Below are 18428 nucleotides of genomic sequence, written 5' to 3' on the forward strand. Positions count from 1 at the left end.
TCCCTTCTTTCCCAATGAAGTCCACATGACTTCTGCTATGGTGTGAGGAACACCTGTTTGGTCAGGGAATGATTCCGTTGGATAAATAATACCTATTTAAATACTGTAAGGTTTTGTGTAAGGTTTGGTCACTGGGTTATAGAGCACCGTTTGGCTCTTGTGGCCCCACTGTTGGTCTCAGTGTACACAGTAGCAACCCCTGTTTCTTTCAGTGACAACATGTTGTGTTGAGGTAATGTATTTTCATAATGTGTCTTCTTTAGTGCTTTGAAGTTGATTGGCGTGTCTGTATGGTTATGTTAGTATATTATTATGCATTGAACAAAAATATAAATGCAACATGTTAGTCACATGTTCCATGAGCTGAAATAATAGATCCCAGAAATGGTCCATACACACAAAAATCTTATTTCTCTCTAAATCTGTGCACAAATTTGTTTACATCCCTGTTAGTGAGCATTTTGCCAAGATAATCTATTCATCTGACAGGTGTGGCATATCAATAAGCTGATTAAACAGCATGATCATTACACAGGTGAACCTTGTGCTGGGGACAATAAAAAGCCACTCTAAAATGTGCAGTTTGTTTCACAAAACACAATGCCACAGATGTCTTACGTTTTGAGGGGGTGTGCAGTTGACATGCTGACTGCAGGAATGTCCAGCAGAGCTGTTGCCAGATAATTGAATGTTAATCTCTCTACCATAAGCCGCCTCCAACATTGTTTTAGAGAATTTGTCAGTACGTCCAACCGGCTTTACAACCGCTGACCACGTGTATGGCGTCGTGTGAGAAAGCGGTTTGCTGATGTCAACGTTGTGAACAGAGTGCCCCATGGTGGCGTTGGGGCTATGGTATGGGCAGGCATAAGCTACGGACAATGAACCCAATTGCATTTTATCGATGGCAATTTGAATGCACAGAAATACCATGATGAGATAATGATGCCCATTTTAAGGTATCAGTACTCAACAGATGCTTATCTGTATTCCCAGTCATGTGAAATCCATAGATTTGGGCCAAATGAATTCATTTCAATTGACTGATTTCCTCATATGAACTGTAACTCGGTAAAATATTTGAAAGTGTTGCATGGTTGCATTTATATTTTTGTTCAGTATAATCATGTTTCAATGTTTAATCTAGAAAAACCTGTCAATCCACTTTGATAAAAATACAGTGACCCTTCCGCTGTATATCTTGGAAAAACATTCACATGCTTCTTTATGTATATTAAACATCTATTAAAGCTGTAAAAAGCAGAAGCTTATATATTTCTCTGGTGGCTTTGTGGAGTTGTTGCTTCTCAGGGCAGAGTTTAATGCCATCATCACCCAAAATTCCCGGTTCCCTCCTCATGGTGAAATGGATCAGTCATGCGTGGAGGACATTGTTGGTCTGTTGCTATTGGAGCCTTCAGCTGGGAAGCTGGGGAAAGTCACATGAAGGCCAATTTGTGGAAAGAAGTCTTCCCCTGCTGAGTCCTACAAAGTTGTCCTCCATTTTCCAACCCAAAAAAAGACCAGCCATCAAGTAAGGAAACAACCAATGAAATCATCTGTGAACGTTTGCTGATCACAAGGAATGTCCCCAATCAATCCCAGGGCTCGTATTCACAAATAGTCTTAGTAGGAGTGCTGATCCGAGATGAGTTACCCTCTGTCAATATAATATTATTCATTATGTTCAAAATGGGAAAATTCCTACTCTGACATGCCCTTTATTCTATTTATCTAAGAAAAGAAGAGCCAATTGAACAAAGATCCCCACGCTTCAACTAAAGTAAACATATCAAATAACCCTAAATAGATTTTTGAAAGAAAAGTAGTGACTGTCAGAAACTGCGACGATCAATGTTAAAAGGTTTATTTTTTCAAAATAAACTGTAGTAAACAGACTTGATGAGCAAATATACAGCACAGTACAACTATTTAAAAAAAATACATTTCATACAGATCTGTCCATTACTCTTGTCGCTGTTCATAAGTAAAAACATTCTCTTTTGAAATCTCTGTAGTTACACGGGACTGCACATTGGACAGTAGCAGTAGTCATTCCGACATTCTCAATCACCTGATGCTAATTCTCCAACTCTGAATTGCACATAACCTCGAAACAAAGCATTTATAACACACACAAATACGTTTTATAACCCTGTAAAAGCAACAAATAAATAGGCAGGTCTACAAAGATGTCTGAGTATTGATAAAAAACCTATATTTCCCAATAATCAAGCCACGTTTCTGATAATACTTGTAAAGTTGTAGAGTGATGAGTAAACCGATGTTTTAAGATACTTGACAGAGCAGTCAGGTTGCACATACAGTACAATCGTGTTTAAATAAGTTTCATCGAGACTAAGGAATGCTAGACAAATTACTGAATAAGGCTAATAAAGTGAACTGATTTATTCTCATGTTAACTGGCTAATATATGAAAGATACAGTAGAGTAGTATAGAATTGACTTAAGTAGTAATGGTGTGCAAAAAAAAAAAATTATTGGGAATCAGTTCACTGCTGTGTTGAATTCTTACTAGACTTTTTTTAGCATGTAAAAACGCATTTTAATCTAGCGAGTGTATCTTGTACGCTTGAAGGGAGAAGGACATTATATTATGTTTTCTAATGAAGCAGAAATGTAAGAAGTGTCAGAGTTAATAATTGACATTAAACATAACAACAGAAACCTATGTAGAATTGAACACATGTATCATGGTCTATAACATATACTGTACTTGCATTGGCGGATATAGGGTTAACTTTCTCTGGTCCACTCATCATCCAAAACACAAGACGGAAGCAGGTTTACATGGGCTAAAGACGCCTCCAAGAAGTAAACAAGGATGTTGCACTTATTTAAACTATACATTGCAAAGTACACATTTGGAAAAATACATCAGATTTACATTTTATGTAACAAACATGGACAGAGTACAGAAAAATATCTCAAAGCTGTGGTATATAAATATCTATGAACTGTAAAAGGTAATGCACTAAGAGGAAATTCAAACCACAGAGAAATAGAAAGTATTTTTTTAGCAATAAGAGTGCAAAAACGGCTTTTAAAAATGAGTTAATAGGAAGCGGTTATTTCAGTTATTTCGATAAATAGTATAGCATTTCATAAATATATTGGTTTATTTGTGGTAGACATAAGCTTTAAGTTAAATATCCAATGGCAGATCAAACATACTGCACTGTCATTAGAGTAAATAAGAACATCCAGAGGTCACTAGATTTTCAAAAGGTAAGTATGAGCCTTCATACAATACGGCAAAGCATCTATCCTATCTAGGGTTGCAAAGGGAGGGTATATTACTGGAAACCTTCAAAATTTACAAGAAACTACCAACATTTTAGTAACTTTCAAGGAATGTATGGAATTTATCGGATGACATCTAGTGGCCTTATTTGGTACTTTAAATTATCACAGGCGTCTGTAATTCACCCCCGGCCTTCTGTGTGGCCTTATCACATGTAAAGTATATAACAAAATCAAATAAGATGATTTTAAACAAAAAAATACAACGACAAAGCTGTAAAACATTATTCTAAATATAAACCATTAACTTAGTGTATACAATCAGTGTTTAATATGAGGGTTTCAGCATGAAATAAAAACATTTTACACACTTTTATTTACTTTACCATGTCAAGATGTCTTTTTCGTAAATGTTTTCGGGCCAAACTGATGGCAGTTGTGAAAAAAGTAAATAGTTGGAAGTGTTGCAGAGTTATTAATTGATAATAATGCCATTGTTGATTAGATGCTTTTTTCATTCATTAGGCTATTTTCTATCCACTAAAAACCCATGGACAATATGAACCCATATATAAAAGATGAATACAATATATGGAATTTCTTGAAATATATACTGAACAAAAATATGTAAACTGTTGGTCCCATTTTCATGACATGAAATAAAAGATCCCAGAAATGTTCCATAAGCACAAAACGCTTATTTCTCTCAAATGTTGTGTTTATATCCCTGTAAGTGAGTATTTGTCCTTTGCCAAGATAATCTATCCACCTGACAGGTGTAGCATATCAGGAAGCTGCTTAAACAGCATGATCATTACACAGGTGCAGCTTGTGCTGGGGACAATAAAAGGCCACTCTAAAATGTGCAGTTTTGTCACACAACACAATGCCACAGATGTCTCAAGTTTTGAGGGAGCGTGCAATTGGCATGCTGACCGCAGGAATGTCCAACAGAGATGTTGCCAGAGAATTTATTGTTCATTTCCGCCTCCAACGTTGTTTTAGGGAATTCGGCAGTACATCCAACCGGCCTCGCAAACACAGACCACGAGTAATCACGTCAGCCCAGGACTTTCACATCCAGCTTCTTCAACTGCGGGATCGTCTGAGGGCTGGGAGGGAGGCTGCTGAGGAGTACTGTAATAAAGCCCTTTTGTGAGGACAAACTGATGCTGATTGGCTGGGGCTGGCTCCCCAGTGGGTGGACTTGGCTCCCAACTGGGTGGGCCTAGTTTTGTGAGAAGACCGATTTTCTGGATGTCTCATGGTCTGACAAACACTGCTCTAGCTCGGCCACCATCCACCGCAGATGCGGAAGGTCGCAATAGGCGGATGCGGTGGATTAATACGCAGCCCATGCAAACAGATATCTCTAGCTTAAAATGGTGGATTTTGATGGGAATTTTATTATTATGTTACTTAGATTGAGGCACCTCTAGGGGGTTAAAAGCAACCTCTTTCAATGACACAAACTTTACACAATATCTATAGATACCTTGACATTGCATATGGAGAATGATACAAGGTTTATGAAGCCACGTTCAGATACAGTTACTCCAGCCCTGAAAATACCCCCAAAAGCTGTTCTTTTTTTCCCTTGCCCTTTCGTTTCCATTCGCTTGCTGTGTAGAGAACTTGGACCCATTCATAATAGAAGAGAAGCGGTTAACATACATGCACTCTTGACACATAGCACTCAACACTCTAGTCAAACTGAAGCATCACTAGCAAGAGGAAGAAAGGAAGACCTGCCTCCACTGGCTCACCTGTACACTTTGACCCATACTAGTAGTGTAGCCCATAGTAATAGTCATTCTAAAGTGATTCTATTTCTATGGTGTAGCCAGCCTGGTCTGTTAGAGGGAAGACACCTCCCTCCTCGAATCCAGTACAGGGCTTTCTTTTGTTAGGTATGGCAAACAGAGAGAGAGACAGAGAGAGAGTGTGGTGCGGTTGCGGTCAATAGCGGGATCATCATACAGCAGTCTCCTGGTCCTCTCGTTGGATCATCTGGTAGTACTGGCGGTTCTCCAAGTACTCAGCCAGCTCCTGGTCAATGGCCTTCTTTGCACGCCGCTTCAGCGTCTCACCCTGAGGAAGGGAGGGCGAGAGAGAGGGTTGAGGGGGTGGAGAGAGGAGGGATTAGAGGAGAGGAGGGACGGGTGAAGAGAGAGAAAGAAGGAGGGATGAAAGCGAGAGTGAGAGAAAGGGAGAGGGGGATGAAACAGAGAAATGTAAGTGTGTGTGTGTGTGTGTGTGTGTGTGTGTGTGTGTGTGTGTGTGTGTGTGTGTGTGTGTGTGTGTGTGTGTGTGCGTGCGTGCGTGCGTGCGTGCGTGCGTGCGTGCGTGCGTGCGTGCGTGCGCGCCTTTTGGTTGATTCTGATGATAATGCCCCCAAAACATACACACTGAAATAAAATCTATTTTTTATATTGGCAAGAAAACAGGAAAATATTCTCATACAATAGGCTTTTTCCTGTTGCCAGTGAGTTCACCATGGTGACTGTGTAGTGCACTAAGACCCTTGTGGATCTATGGGACCAGCCAGGAATCCTGCAGGGCTACAATTCTCACTGACAGAGAAGAACGTTAATCACCATTACAAAGTATAGACAGCATTTTTCCCCAATAATAGGCCTTTACTGGACTATAGCTAGTCTTTATTATAACCATCAGCCTGATTCATAGAGCCCTTAACCTGAAGGTCAAGTAAAAAAGGCCACTTTACTGAACTAGAGCTAGGTAATTATGATAACCATCAGCCTGATTCAATTGAATTTACCTGAAGGTCAGCCTCCACCAGGTTGTGTTGTAGCTGGGAGCTCTAGGTTTGACCCAGTTGACATAGTTTATCCAGGAACTGAGTAATTCATATACATTAGGTCTATTTTAATGTTATTATTTGAGGACAGAGCTTTAATAGTAGAGAGTTGACCTCAGTAATAGGCCGATGCGGTGGAAACCGGTTGCATGATGTTCTGTCAAAAGAGTCCATATAGAAAATCAGTAAAAGGAAGTTGACAATATGACTCACGTCTCTTTTTCTGTGACATCCAGGAGAGTGGTAGGTGCTGTGTGTTAAAAAATGGACAGGATTCAGATATTGCATCCAGTATCCATGTGCAGACAAGCGCCCTATCTACAGTATTTCACACATATCTATCATTCACGTTAGATGTGTTAGAAGGCTTCTTTATGTTTGATCTACAACAGTGAGGGAAAATATTAATATGTTCATTGGGTTTATACACTGAGAATAACAAACATTAGGACCACCTTCCTAATATTGAGATGCTTTCACCTGGATTCACCTGGTCAGTCTATGTCATGGAAAGAGCAGGTGTGTCACGCCCTGACCGTAGATTGCTTTGTATGTTTCTATTTTTAGTTTGGTCAGGGTGTGATGTGGGTGGGTAGTCTATGTTGTAGGTCTAGGTTTTCTATTTCTATGTGTTTGGCCTGGTATGGTTCTCAATCAGAGGCAGCTGTCTAACGTTGTCTCTGATTGAGAGCCATACTTAGGTAGCATGTTTTCCCACTTTTGTTTGTGGGTGGTTATTTTCTGGTTAGTGGTTGTTGCACCTGTCAGAACTGTTCGTTGGTCGTTTTGTTGTTTTTGTTCGTGTATTCATCTTGATTAAAAGTATTATGGATACGTACCACACTGCACTTTGGTCCTCCTCTCCTTCTCCCGCCGACAATCGTTACAGAACCACCCACCAACAAAGGACCAAGCAGCGTGGGAAAATGGACTCCTGGACATGGGAGGAAATTTTGGACGGCAAAGGACCATGGGCACAGCCGGGAGAGTATCGCCGTCCGAAAAAGGAGCTGGAGGCAGCAAAAGCGGAGCAGCGACGCTATGAGGAGTTGGCTCGAGGAGAAGTGCACGAGAGGCAGCCCCATAATTATTGTTTTGGGGGGCACATGGAGAGATTAGCGGAGTCAGGTAGGAGACCTGAGCTAACTCCCCGTGCTTACCGTGGCGAGCGTCGTACTGGTCAGGCACCGTGTTATGCGGTGGAGCGCACAGTGTCTCCAGTATGTGTTCTTAGCCCAGTACGTTACATCGCAGCTCCTCACATCTGCCGGGCTAGAGTGGGCATCGAGCCAGGAGGGATGATGCCGGCTCAGCGCGTCTGGTCTCCACGGCCCGGGTTATCCTTCGCCAGCTTTGCGCACTGTGTCTCCAGTGCGTCTGCACAGCCCAGTGCATCCTGTGCCTACGCCCTGCAGGTGCAGGGCCAAAGTCACCATACAGCCAGGACGGGTTGTGCAGGCTTTTTTCTCGAGAACTCCAGTGCGCCTCCACGGCCCAGTGTATCCGGTGCCTCGGCCAAGGACAAGGCCCCCTGCATGTCTCTCCAGCCTGGTGAGTCCTGTGCTTTCTCCCAGAGCCAGGCCTCCTGTGTGTCTCTCCATTCCAGTGATGATCCATGGCAAGAAGCCTCCAGTGATGATCCATGGCACGAAGCCTCCAGTGATGATCCATGGCAAGAAGCCTCCATTGATGATCCATGGCACGAAGCCTCCAGTGATAATCCATGGCACGAAGCCTATAGTGATGATCCATGGCACGAAGCCTCCAGTGATGATCCATGGCACGACGCCTCCAGTGATAATCCATGGCACGAAGCCTCCAGTGATAATCCATGGCACGAAGCCTCCAGTGATGATCCATGGCACGAAGCCTCCAGTGATGATCCATGGCACGAAGCCTCCAGGGATGATCCATGGCACGAAGCCTCCAGGGATGATCCATGGCACGAAGCCTCCAGTGATGATCCATGGCACGAAGCCTCCAGTGATGATCCATGGCACGAAGCCTCCAGGGATGATCCATGGCACGAAGCCTCCAGGGATGATCCATGGCACGAAGCCTCCAGTGAAGATCCATGGCACGAAGCCTCCAGTGAGGAGTTATGGCACAAGGCCTCCAGCAACGCCCTTTAGTCCGGAGCCTCCAGCGACGCCCTCTAGTCCGGAGCCTCCAGCGTCGCCTCCAGCGTCGCCTCCAGCGCAACCTCCAGCACCGCCCTCTAGTCCGGAGACTCCAGCAACGCCCTCTAGTCCGGAGCCTCCAGCGTCGCCCTCTAGTCCGGAGCCTCCAGCAACGCCCTTTAGTCCGGAGCCTCCAGCGACGGGCTTCAGTCAGGAGCAGCCAGAGTCTCCCTCCTGTCCGGAGCAGCCAGCGACGCCCTCTAGTCCGGAGCCTCCAGCGACGGGCTTCAGTCAGGAGCAGCCAGAGTCTCCCTCCTGTCCGGAGCAGCCAGAGTCTCCCTCCTGTCCGGAGCAGCCAGAGTCTCCCTCCTGTCCGGAGCAGCCAGAGTCTCCCTCCTGTCCGGAGCAGCCAGAGTCTCCCTCCCGTGCGGGGCCTGCTGCGAGGGTCCCCGGTCCGAGGTCGGCGGTGAGGGTCCCTGCTCCAGAGGCGCCACCTAAGTGGGCCAAGACTAAGGTGGAGTGGGGTCCACGTCCCGTACAAGAGCCGCCACCGCGGTGAAATGCCCACCCAGACCCTCCCCTATTGGTTCAGGTTTTGCGGGCGGAGTCTGCACCGTTGGGGGGGGGGGGGGGGGGGGGGGTTACTGTCACGCCCTGACCGTAGATTGCTTTGTATGTTTCTATTTTTAGTTTGGTCAGGGTGTGATGTGGGTGGGTAGTCTATGTTGTAGGTCTAGGTTTTCTATTTCTATGTGTTTGGCCTGGTATGGTTCTCAATCAGAGGCAGCTGTCTATCGTTGTCTCTGATTGAGAGCCATACGTAGGTAGCCTGTTTTCCCACTTTTGTGGGTGGTTATTTTCTGGTTAGTGGTTGTTGCACCTGTCAGAACTGTTCGTTGGTCGTGTTGTTGTTTTTGTTCGTGTATTCATCTTGATTAAAAGTATTATGGATATGTACCATGCTGCACTTTGGTCCTCCTCTCCTTCTCCCGACGACAATCGTTACAAGTTGTTCTTAATGTTTTGTATACTCAATGTATGTGATACTGCAGAGCGGTTCCATTATCGAAACGAAAAGTGTCATATCAGTACTTGAAATCACTTTCTAATTCTTAAAGTGGGGTGGGAGTCAACTGCATTGTTTGATGGGTCAGTTTCTTACTGTTGTCTATGATTTACTTGTCAATCTCCTTGCAGCTCACATAATGGAGTAAGGTGCAGCCCAAAGTATCCTGTGTAAAAATATCTGCCACCTGTTTGTGGAGCTCTATGAGCTGTGAGGAAAAAATAATGGTTTATTTACAGTGCTTCAACTTTACAGTTCTTCAGCTTTACTGTTCTTCAACTTTACGGTGATTGAACTTTATAGCTTAATAAGCATGCCCCTTTCAAAAAACGTAGAACTAAGAACAGATATAGCCTTTGGTTCACTCCAGACCTGACTGCCCTCGACCAGCACAAAAACATCCTGTGGTAGACTGCACTAGCATCGAATAGTCCCCGCGATATGCAACTTTTCAGGGAAGTCAGTAACCAATACATGCAGTCAGTTAGGAAAGCAAAGGCTAGCTTTTTCAAACAGAAATGTACATCCTGTAGCTCTAACGCCAAAACGTTTTGGGACACTGTAAAGTCCATGGAGAATAAGAGCACCTCCTCCCAGCTGCCCACTGCACTGAGGCTAGGAAATACTGTCACCACCAATAAATCAATAAGCATTTCTCTACGGCTGGCCATGCTTTCCTACTGGCTACCATAACCTCGGTCAACTGCTCCGCAACCCCTGCAGCAACTTGCCCTGCAGCTACTTGCCCAAGCCTCCCCAGCTTCTCCTTCACCCAAATCCAGATAGTAGATGTTCTGAAAGAGCTGCAAAACCTGGACCTGTACAAATCAGCTGGGCTAGACAATCTGGACCCTCTCTTTCTAAAATTATACGCCGCCATTGTTGCAACCCCTATTACCGGTCTGTTCAACCTCTCTGTTGTATTGTCCGAGATTCCTAAAGATTAGAAAGTTGCCGCGGTCATCCCCCTCTTCAAAGGGGGTGACACTCTAGACCCAAACTGTTACAGACATATATCCATCCTGCCCTGCATTTCTAAAGTCTTCGAAAGCCAAGTTAACAAACAGATAAATGACCATTTCGAATCCAAACCGTACCTTCTCCACAGTGCAATCCGGTTTCCGAGCTGGTCACGGGTGCACCTCAGCCAAGTTCAAGGTACTAAACGATATCATAACCGCCATCGATAAAAGACAGTACTGTGCAGCCGTCTTCATCGACCTGGCCAAGGACTTCGACTCTGTCAATCACAGCATTCTTATCGACAGACTCAACAGCATTGGTTTCTCAAATGACTGCCTCGCCTGGTTCACCAACTACTTCTCAGATAGAGTTCAGTGTGTCAAATCGGAGGGCCTGTTGTCCGGACCTCTGACAGTCTCTATGGGGGTGCCACAGGGTTCAATTCTCGGGCTGACTCTTTTCTCTGTATATATCAACGATGTCGCTCTTGCTGCTGGTGATTCCTTGATCCACCTCTACGCAGACGACACCATTCTGTATACATTTGGTCCTTCTTTGGACACTGTGTTATCAAACCTCCAAACAAGCTTCAATGCCATACAACACTCCTTCCGTGGCCTCCAACTGCTCTTACACGCTAGTAAAACTAAATGCATGCTCTTCAACTGATTGCTGCCCACACCCGCCCGCCCGACTAGCATCATTACTCTGGACGGTTCGGGCTTAGAATATGTGGACAACTACAAATACCTAGCTGTCTGGCTAGATTGTAAACTCTCCTTCCAGACTCATATTTAACATCTCCAATCCAAAATGAAATCTAGAATCGGCTTCCTATTTCGCAACAAAGCCTCCTTCACTCACGCTGCCAAACATACCCTCGTAAAACTGACTATCGTTCCGATCCTCGACTTCGCGATGTCATTTACAAAATAGCCTCCAACACTCTACTCATCAAACTGGATACAGCCTATCCGTTTTGTTACCTAAGCCCCATATACTACCCACCACTGCGACCTGTATGCTCTCGTTGGCTGGCCCTCGCTACATATTCGTCGCCAGACCCACTGGCTCCAGGCAGAGGTGGGACCAAGTCATTGTTTTACAAGTCACAAGTAAGTCTCAAGTCTTAGCCCTCGAGTCCCAAGTCAAGTCTCAAGTCAAGACAGGCAAGTCCGAGTCAAGTCTCAAGTCAGGACCGTCAAGTATCAAGTCAAGTCTCAAGTCCTAATTTTTGAGTTTCGAGTCCTAAACAAGTCATAATGTGCTCTTCACCAAATGTAATACCATTTCATATTTTTAACAAGAGTAATAGTTAGTATATTACATTTAATAAAAAATCATAAATCATAAATGCTTTAAAAAATATCTATATATTTATTACTTTCCAAATAAATGTTATATTTCCATGGAAATACATGGGTAACCATGAGAAAGACCCCCCCCCATAGTGATCAACTATCGAGGATCGCTATGTGGCGCAGTATGTCAATGGTTATAGGAACAGCAGTAACATCAGGCCTAGCCAGTTGTAGCTCAATCTTCGGTGCACTGATCACATTCCAGCACTGACTGACTGTGCGGAGGCTCGTTGATTTAACGTTACGTTAGCCTACATGATACACTAGTAAAGTAATAAAATATATAGCTGTCGGCTATATTAGCCACGACTTATCGTTCTTTGTGCAGCTTCAAATGTCGAACAAAGTTGGAAATTGTTGTGCCTCTTCCCACATGTTTTGCAAGTAGAAATCCGTTTTTTGTTGATACAGCGTTGTCTTTATATCCGAAAATAATAATTTGGGGTATCATCTTTCCAAGGGCTCCATCCGAATTCACCCGCCGACGTTCCTCTGCACTGCCACGCACAACTTTTTCTCAGCTGGCACAATTGTATTGGCTACTGTCCGATTCAAACTGTAATCCGTTAAATGAAGAGTTGATGCGCTGCGCACTTTTTTACACACTTTTTTAATAGCATCATTTTTAATATTTGGGCTTGGGGAGGGTATCAAATTAGGTCGAGTCATAAGGCTCAAGTCCAAGTTAATTCACGAGTCATTGGTGTTAAAGTCGAATTGCAAGTCATCATATTTGTGACTCGAGTCTGACTCGAGTCCAAGTCATGTGACTCGAGTCCACACCTCCAAGCTCCAGGTCATCTATATGTCTCTGCTAGGTAAAGCTCCACCTTATCTCAGCTCACTGGTCACCATAACAACACCCACGCGTAGCATGCACTCCAGCAGGTATATCTCACTGGTCATCCCTAAAGCCAACACCTGCTTTGGCCGCCTTTCCTTCCAGTTCTCTGCTGCCAATGACTGGAACGAATTGCAAAAATCGCTGAAGTTGGAGACTTATATCTTCCTCACTAACTTTAAGCATCAGCTATCTGTGCAGCTTACCGATCGCTGCAGCTGTACACAGCCCATCTGTAAATAGCCCATCCAACCACCTACCTCATCCCCATATTGTTTTATTAACTTTTTTTTGCTCTTTTGCACACCAGTATTTCTAATTGCACATCTATCACTCCCGTGTTAATTTGCTAAATTGTAATTACTTCGCTACTATGGCCTATTTATTGCCTTACCTCCTTACGCCATTTGCACACATTGTATATAGACTTTTTCTATTGCGTTTATCTATTGCGTTTGTTTATTCCATGTGTAACTCTGTGTTGTTGTTTGTGTCACCCTGCTTTGCTTTATCTTGGCCAGGTTGCAGTTGTAAATGAAAACCTGTTCTCAACTAACCTACCTGGTTAAATAAAGGTTAAATAAAAATAAAATAAAAATTGAAAAAGAAGCCCTCATTCACTATGAAGTATCTGTATTGTGTCACAACCAGAGGGGCAGCGAGGAGTGTTCTGAATCTGTTTTTACCAGGCAATATGAAACTAGAGGAAAAACACAAATAGCTACTGGAAAAGTTTAAATAACACAAGAAACACCATTATTATCACAACAGCAGAGGATAGGATCCAGGATTTGCATGTTATTTTTTTAATGAATTTGAAGTCATAACCCTCTGATAGCTAGCCAAGGGGAAGAGGTATGGAGTGCATTATGACCAGGTGAGGGAATCCAATAGCCAGACAACAATGGATGAATGAATACTTCATTGTTCCATAGTGGCATTTGTTTGGGAATAATGGCACACGTAACACATCACAGGACATTCTACACTTCACTTCACATACAACATACAACATAAATATCACAGGACATACTTTCCAATACAAGGTCAGACAGACAAATAGATAGAGGTGTACTGTAGGTGGTGAGTTACGGTTTAGTCGTCTTGGATTTAGGAACCTGATGCTGGTTGATATGAATGACTTGTGTGCCCTGTTTGTTCTACAGAGTGGGGTTTTGAACGTTCGACCTGACAGCAGGAGTTGGTACTGGTCATATAGTGGGTGTGTCTTAGTAAAATTGTCTGGATTTATGGATGGTTCTTGATTTGTAGAGTGATGGGATGCTTTGAGACTTGATGCTGCCGAACCATACCACCCAAGGAAGCAGAAGGTTAGGATGCTTTCAATTAATGTCTAATATAAAAGGTGAATCATCAGTAAGTCCATAGGAAGTAGTCTTAAGACAAATGTTTTGGCCAGAACCCAGGGAGATATTACAAAAATACAAAACCATTTCTTATGTTCACAGAATATAAAACAGAACACTAATGACCCTCACCTCCACCACACTCTCAGACAGTCCAGTTCTGTTGGCTGCCTCAGGCGACCCTCTCCAGGTCAATCCCTGGTCAAACAAGACTTTCAAAAACCTCTCTTTGATCAGGAAAAATGTACGATCTTCTTTGTCCTAAGAACAGAGTGACACTTGTTAAGACATATCCTAATCCAGTGTTATATATGGATCAGTATACTTATCACGCACTTCATATGAGAAGTGGGCCATAATCAGCTAAGAAATCACTAAGGCATAATACAAGATTACACGCTAGGCAAGCCCCACGGCAGATGTTACTGACTTCACATTATTCACATCCAGCCATAGATGTATGATGCAATAAGGCATGTTTCAGTATAAGCGTTGTGCCCTTAGCCAGTAACACACTAAAAACCTACTGCACTGATTATTGCTAGGACTTACTAGTGAGGTTGTTTCCATGATTTGTTGGCTGATTCGGTACCCTATTGTTATGTTACTGTGTTGTTATTGTAATTGTCACACCCTGACCATAGAGAGCTGTTTATTCTATATGTTGGTTAGGTCGGGGTGTGATTAAGGGTGGGTTATCTAGGGGAATTGAATGTCTATGTTGGCCTGGTGGGGTTCCCAATCAGAGGCAGCTGTTTATCGTTGTCTATGATTGGGGATCATATTTAGGTAGCCATTTCCCCATTGTGCTTTGTGGGATCTTGTCTATGTATAGTTGCCTGTGAGCATTATATTTAGCTTCACGTTTTGTTTACTCGCTTAATTGTTTTGTTCTTTGTGTTTTCTCTTCCTAATAAAAGGGATTGAAACATATCACGCTGCATCTTGGTCCAATCATTATGACGATCGTGAAAGTAATGGTGATTCTGCTTCTGTTTGTAAATAATTTTGTTACAATGGGCTGTAAAATCAGAACAAGCATCACCAATAATATTTACATGTACCGGGAATTTGACCTGGTGACATGGCGCTGATATACAGTATATAGATTATAAGAATATTATAACAATCTTATAACAATATTTCAAGGGCTCATGTATTCAAGTATGCTGTGCTGGAGTATGGTGATGTTCAGCTTGTCAGTAGCACCAAAGAGCTAGAGAATGAGCTTATGTGAGTACAATGCAGATGGATATATTTTGCCACCCTGCTGCTCAGCTCTACCCTCACGCTTTTGGCCATGGATGGTGACTTTAACAGAATGTAGATAGGAAGCCATCATTTTACTCCTCAAAGACATGAGAGATCCATCGCACCCCCTTCACGACCTCGCTCCACTCAGAGAGCACTGACAGTTCATAGCTTCTCAGTTCTACCTGCTAGGACAAAGCCATTCCGACTATTTCCTACATCATCCTATCAGACTCTGTACAGGTAAAGATACATTTAACGTCTACATGATTCTATGATATATTCAAATAAAATTGTATTGGTTGCATACACATTTTTAGCAGATGTTATTGCAAGTGTGTTGAAATGCTTGTGTTCCTAGCTCCAACAATACGTAGTATCTAACAATTCACAACAATGCACACAAATCTAAAAGTAAAAGATTGGAATTAAGAAATATATAAATATAAGGATGAGCAATGTTGTAGTGGCATTGACTAGAATACAGTATAATGCAGTATATATATATGAACTCTGAATGGCGCCGAAGGAGATGGCTGCCGTTTTACGATCCAGTACATAATGTTTTTGCCACTGTGTCTTATGACTGAAAATAGCTTCTACATATCAGGACAGCGATTACTCACCCCTTACTGGAGGAATAATATAATATCTTATGTTTCACAGAGTCGAGGCTGAACGACGACATTAATAACATACAGCTGGCGGGTTTTAAGCTTTTTCTGTAGGATAGAATAGTGGCCTCTGGTAAGACAAGGGGTGGCGGTCTATGTATATTTGTAAACAACAGCTGGTGCACAAAATCTAAGGAAGTCTAGGTATTGCTCGCCTGAGGTAGAGTATCTCATGATAAGCTGTAGACCACACTATTTACCAAGAGAGTTTTCATATGTATTTTTCATCCCTGTCTATATACCACCAAACCGATGCTGGCACTAAGGCCACACTCAATGAGCTGTATACAGCCATAAGCAAACAGGAAAATGGTCATCCAGAGTCAGCCCTCCTAGTGGCCGGGGACTTTAATGCATGGAAACTCAAATATGTTTTACCTCATTTCTACGAGCATGTTAAATGTGCAACCAGAGGGAAAAAAACTAGACCACCTTTACTCCACACACAGAGACACGTACAAAGCTTTCCCTCGCCCTCCATTTGGCAATTCTGACCATAATTCTATCCTCCTGATTCCTGCCTGATTCCTGCTCAATAAGAAAGTGGTCAGATGAAGCAGATGCTAAGCTACAGGACTGTTTTGCTAGTACAGACTGAAATATGTCCAGGGATTCTTCCGATGGCATTGAGGAGTACATCATATCGGTCACTGGCTTCATCAATAAGTGCATCGATGACGTTTTCCCCACAGTGACTGTACGTACATACCCCAACCAGAAGTCATGGATAACAGGCAACATCCGCACTGAGCTAAAGGGTACAGCTGCCGCTTTCAAGGAGCGGGACTTTAACCCGGAAGCTTATAAGAAATCCCGCTATGACCTTTGACGAACCATTAAACATGCAAAGCGTCAATACAGGACTAAGATTGATGAGCCGGCTGAAGCGTAGACAACCTGGCGAGCCGGCTGAGGAGTAAAACCCTGGTGATCCGGCTGAGGCCTGACGTGGGATGGCATGGGTGCCTGCCGAGTCAATGGGGACAAGAAAGCTAGCTCGAGAGGTTAAGGCGTGGAAGCGCGATGAGCTGGCTTAGGAACCTCCGGTTCCATTGGCGGCAGCACTTGGACACAACGTCACCACCAACCGCAACGCCACCACTCCCCGATGCTTCTTTAGAAGACTGCTGCATTCTGTAAGGACCGTCGCTGGAGATGAAAAGCACGTACGGGGAGTCAACATTTAATAAGGACCAGACATGAAACTAGACAGGCACAGCGTCAGCACACGGTCCAAACAACAACATTCGAAAGTCAATACTGAAGCGGGGAACAGAGTGGGGACGTTTGCATAATGATGGTGGCAGGAGTGCATAATGCTGGGGAGGCTGGCGCCCATGAGCGCAAGGGAGGAAGTGCGGCAGCAGGCATGACACTTTGCCGCAAAACTCCCTGATCTTCTCAAAAAGATACGTTTGTCTAGCTGTATCCGGTCCAGGTGGTGCTTGTACAGGCAGACCATCTATGGAAGGAAGGATGTCAGCGTTGTGCAGCAGCTGAAACCTGGTCCCGACTGAATCCGAACGCTCCTTGGCGACAACAGCACCAGGCTCCAGAGCATCAAAGTTGTGAAAAGAAGATATAACAAAAAAAATGATGTGAGATTAATAAAAGTAGTGCCAATCATGTTGGAGGTAAATTAAATAATTATTTGTGCTTTACATACAGTGCCTTGGGAAAGTATTCACCCCTTTGGCATTTTTCCTATTTTGTTTTCTTACAACCTCAAATTAAAATACATTTTTGGGGGGTTTGTATCATTTGATTTACACAACATGCCTACCACTTTGAAGATGCAAAATATTTTTTATTGTGAAACAAACAAGAAATTATTTTTAAAAAACTGAAAACTTGAGCGTGTATAACTACCCCCCCCCCCCCAGTCAATATTTTGTAGAGCCATCTTTTGCAGCAATTACAGCTGCAAGTCTCTTGGGGTATGTCTCTATAAGCTTGGCACATCTAGCCACTGGGATTTTTGCCCATTCTTCAAGGCAAAATTGGATTGAGATCTGGCCTTCGACTAGGCCATTCCAATACATTTAAAAATGTTTTCCCTTAAACCACTTGAGTGCTGCTTTAGCAGTATGCTTAGGGTCATTGTCCTGCTGGAAGGTGAACCTCGGTCCCAGTCTCAAATCTCTGGAAGACTGAAACAGGTTCCCCTCATAAATTTCCCTGTATTTAGCGCCATCCATCATTCCTTCAATTCTGACCAGTTTCCCAGTCCCTGCCGATGAAAATGGTACATTTTGGTACAATTGTAATACACAAACATACAGTCAATAATACAATAGAAAAATCTATATACAGTGTGTGCAAATGAGGTAGGATAAGGGAGGTAGCAATTAAACACTGGAGTGATAGATGTGCAGAAGATGAGTGTGTAAGCAGAGATACTGGGGTGCAAAGGAGCAAAATAAATAAAATAAATAACAGTATGGGGATGAGGTAGTTGGATGGGCTATTTACAGATGGGCTATGTACAGGTGCAGTGATCTGTGAGCTGCTCTGACAGCTGGTGCTTGAAGTTGGTGAGGGAGATATGAGTCTCCAGCTAAAGTGATTTTTGCAGTTTGTTCCAGTCATTGGCAGCAGAGAACTGTAAGGAAAGGCTGCCAAAGTAGGAATTGGCTTTGGGGGTGACCAGTGAAATATACCTGCTTGAGCGCGTGCTTAAAGAGGGCTTAAAGTGGTCCT

General features: G+C 43.4%; 1 protein-coding gene across 2 annotated transcripts in view; it reads left to right on the plus strand.

The window, feature by feature from the left end:
* LOC129866615 (activating molecule in BECN1-regulated autophagy protein 1B-like) overlaps positions 1 to 18428 on the plus strand; it is a 111078-nt gene that overhangs the window by 68113 nt on the left and 24537 nt on the right. The window lies entirely within an intron of this gene.

This window comes from Salvelinus fontinalis, chromosome 12 (genome assembly GCF_029448725.1).
Source record: "Salvelinus fontinalis isolate EN_2023a chromosome 12, ASM2944872v1, whole genome shotgun sequence".
In the NCBI taxonomy this organism is placed as follows: domain Eukaryota; kingdom Metazoa; phylum Chordata; class Actinopteri; order Salmoniformes; family Salmonidae; genus Salvelinus; species Salvelinus fontinalis.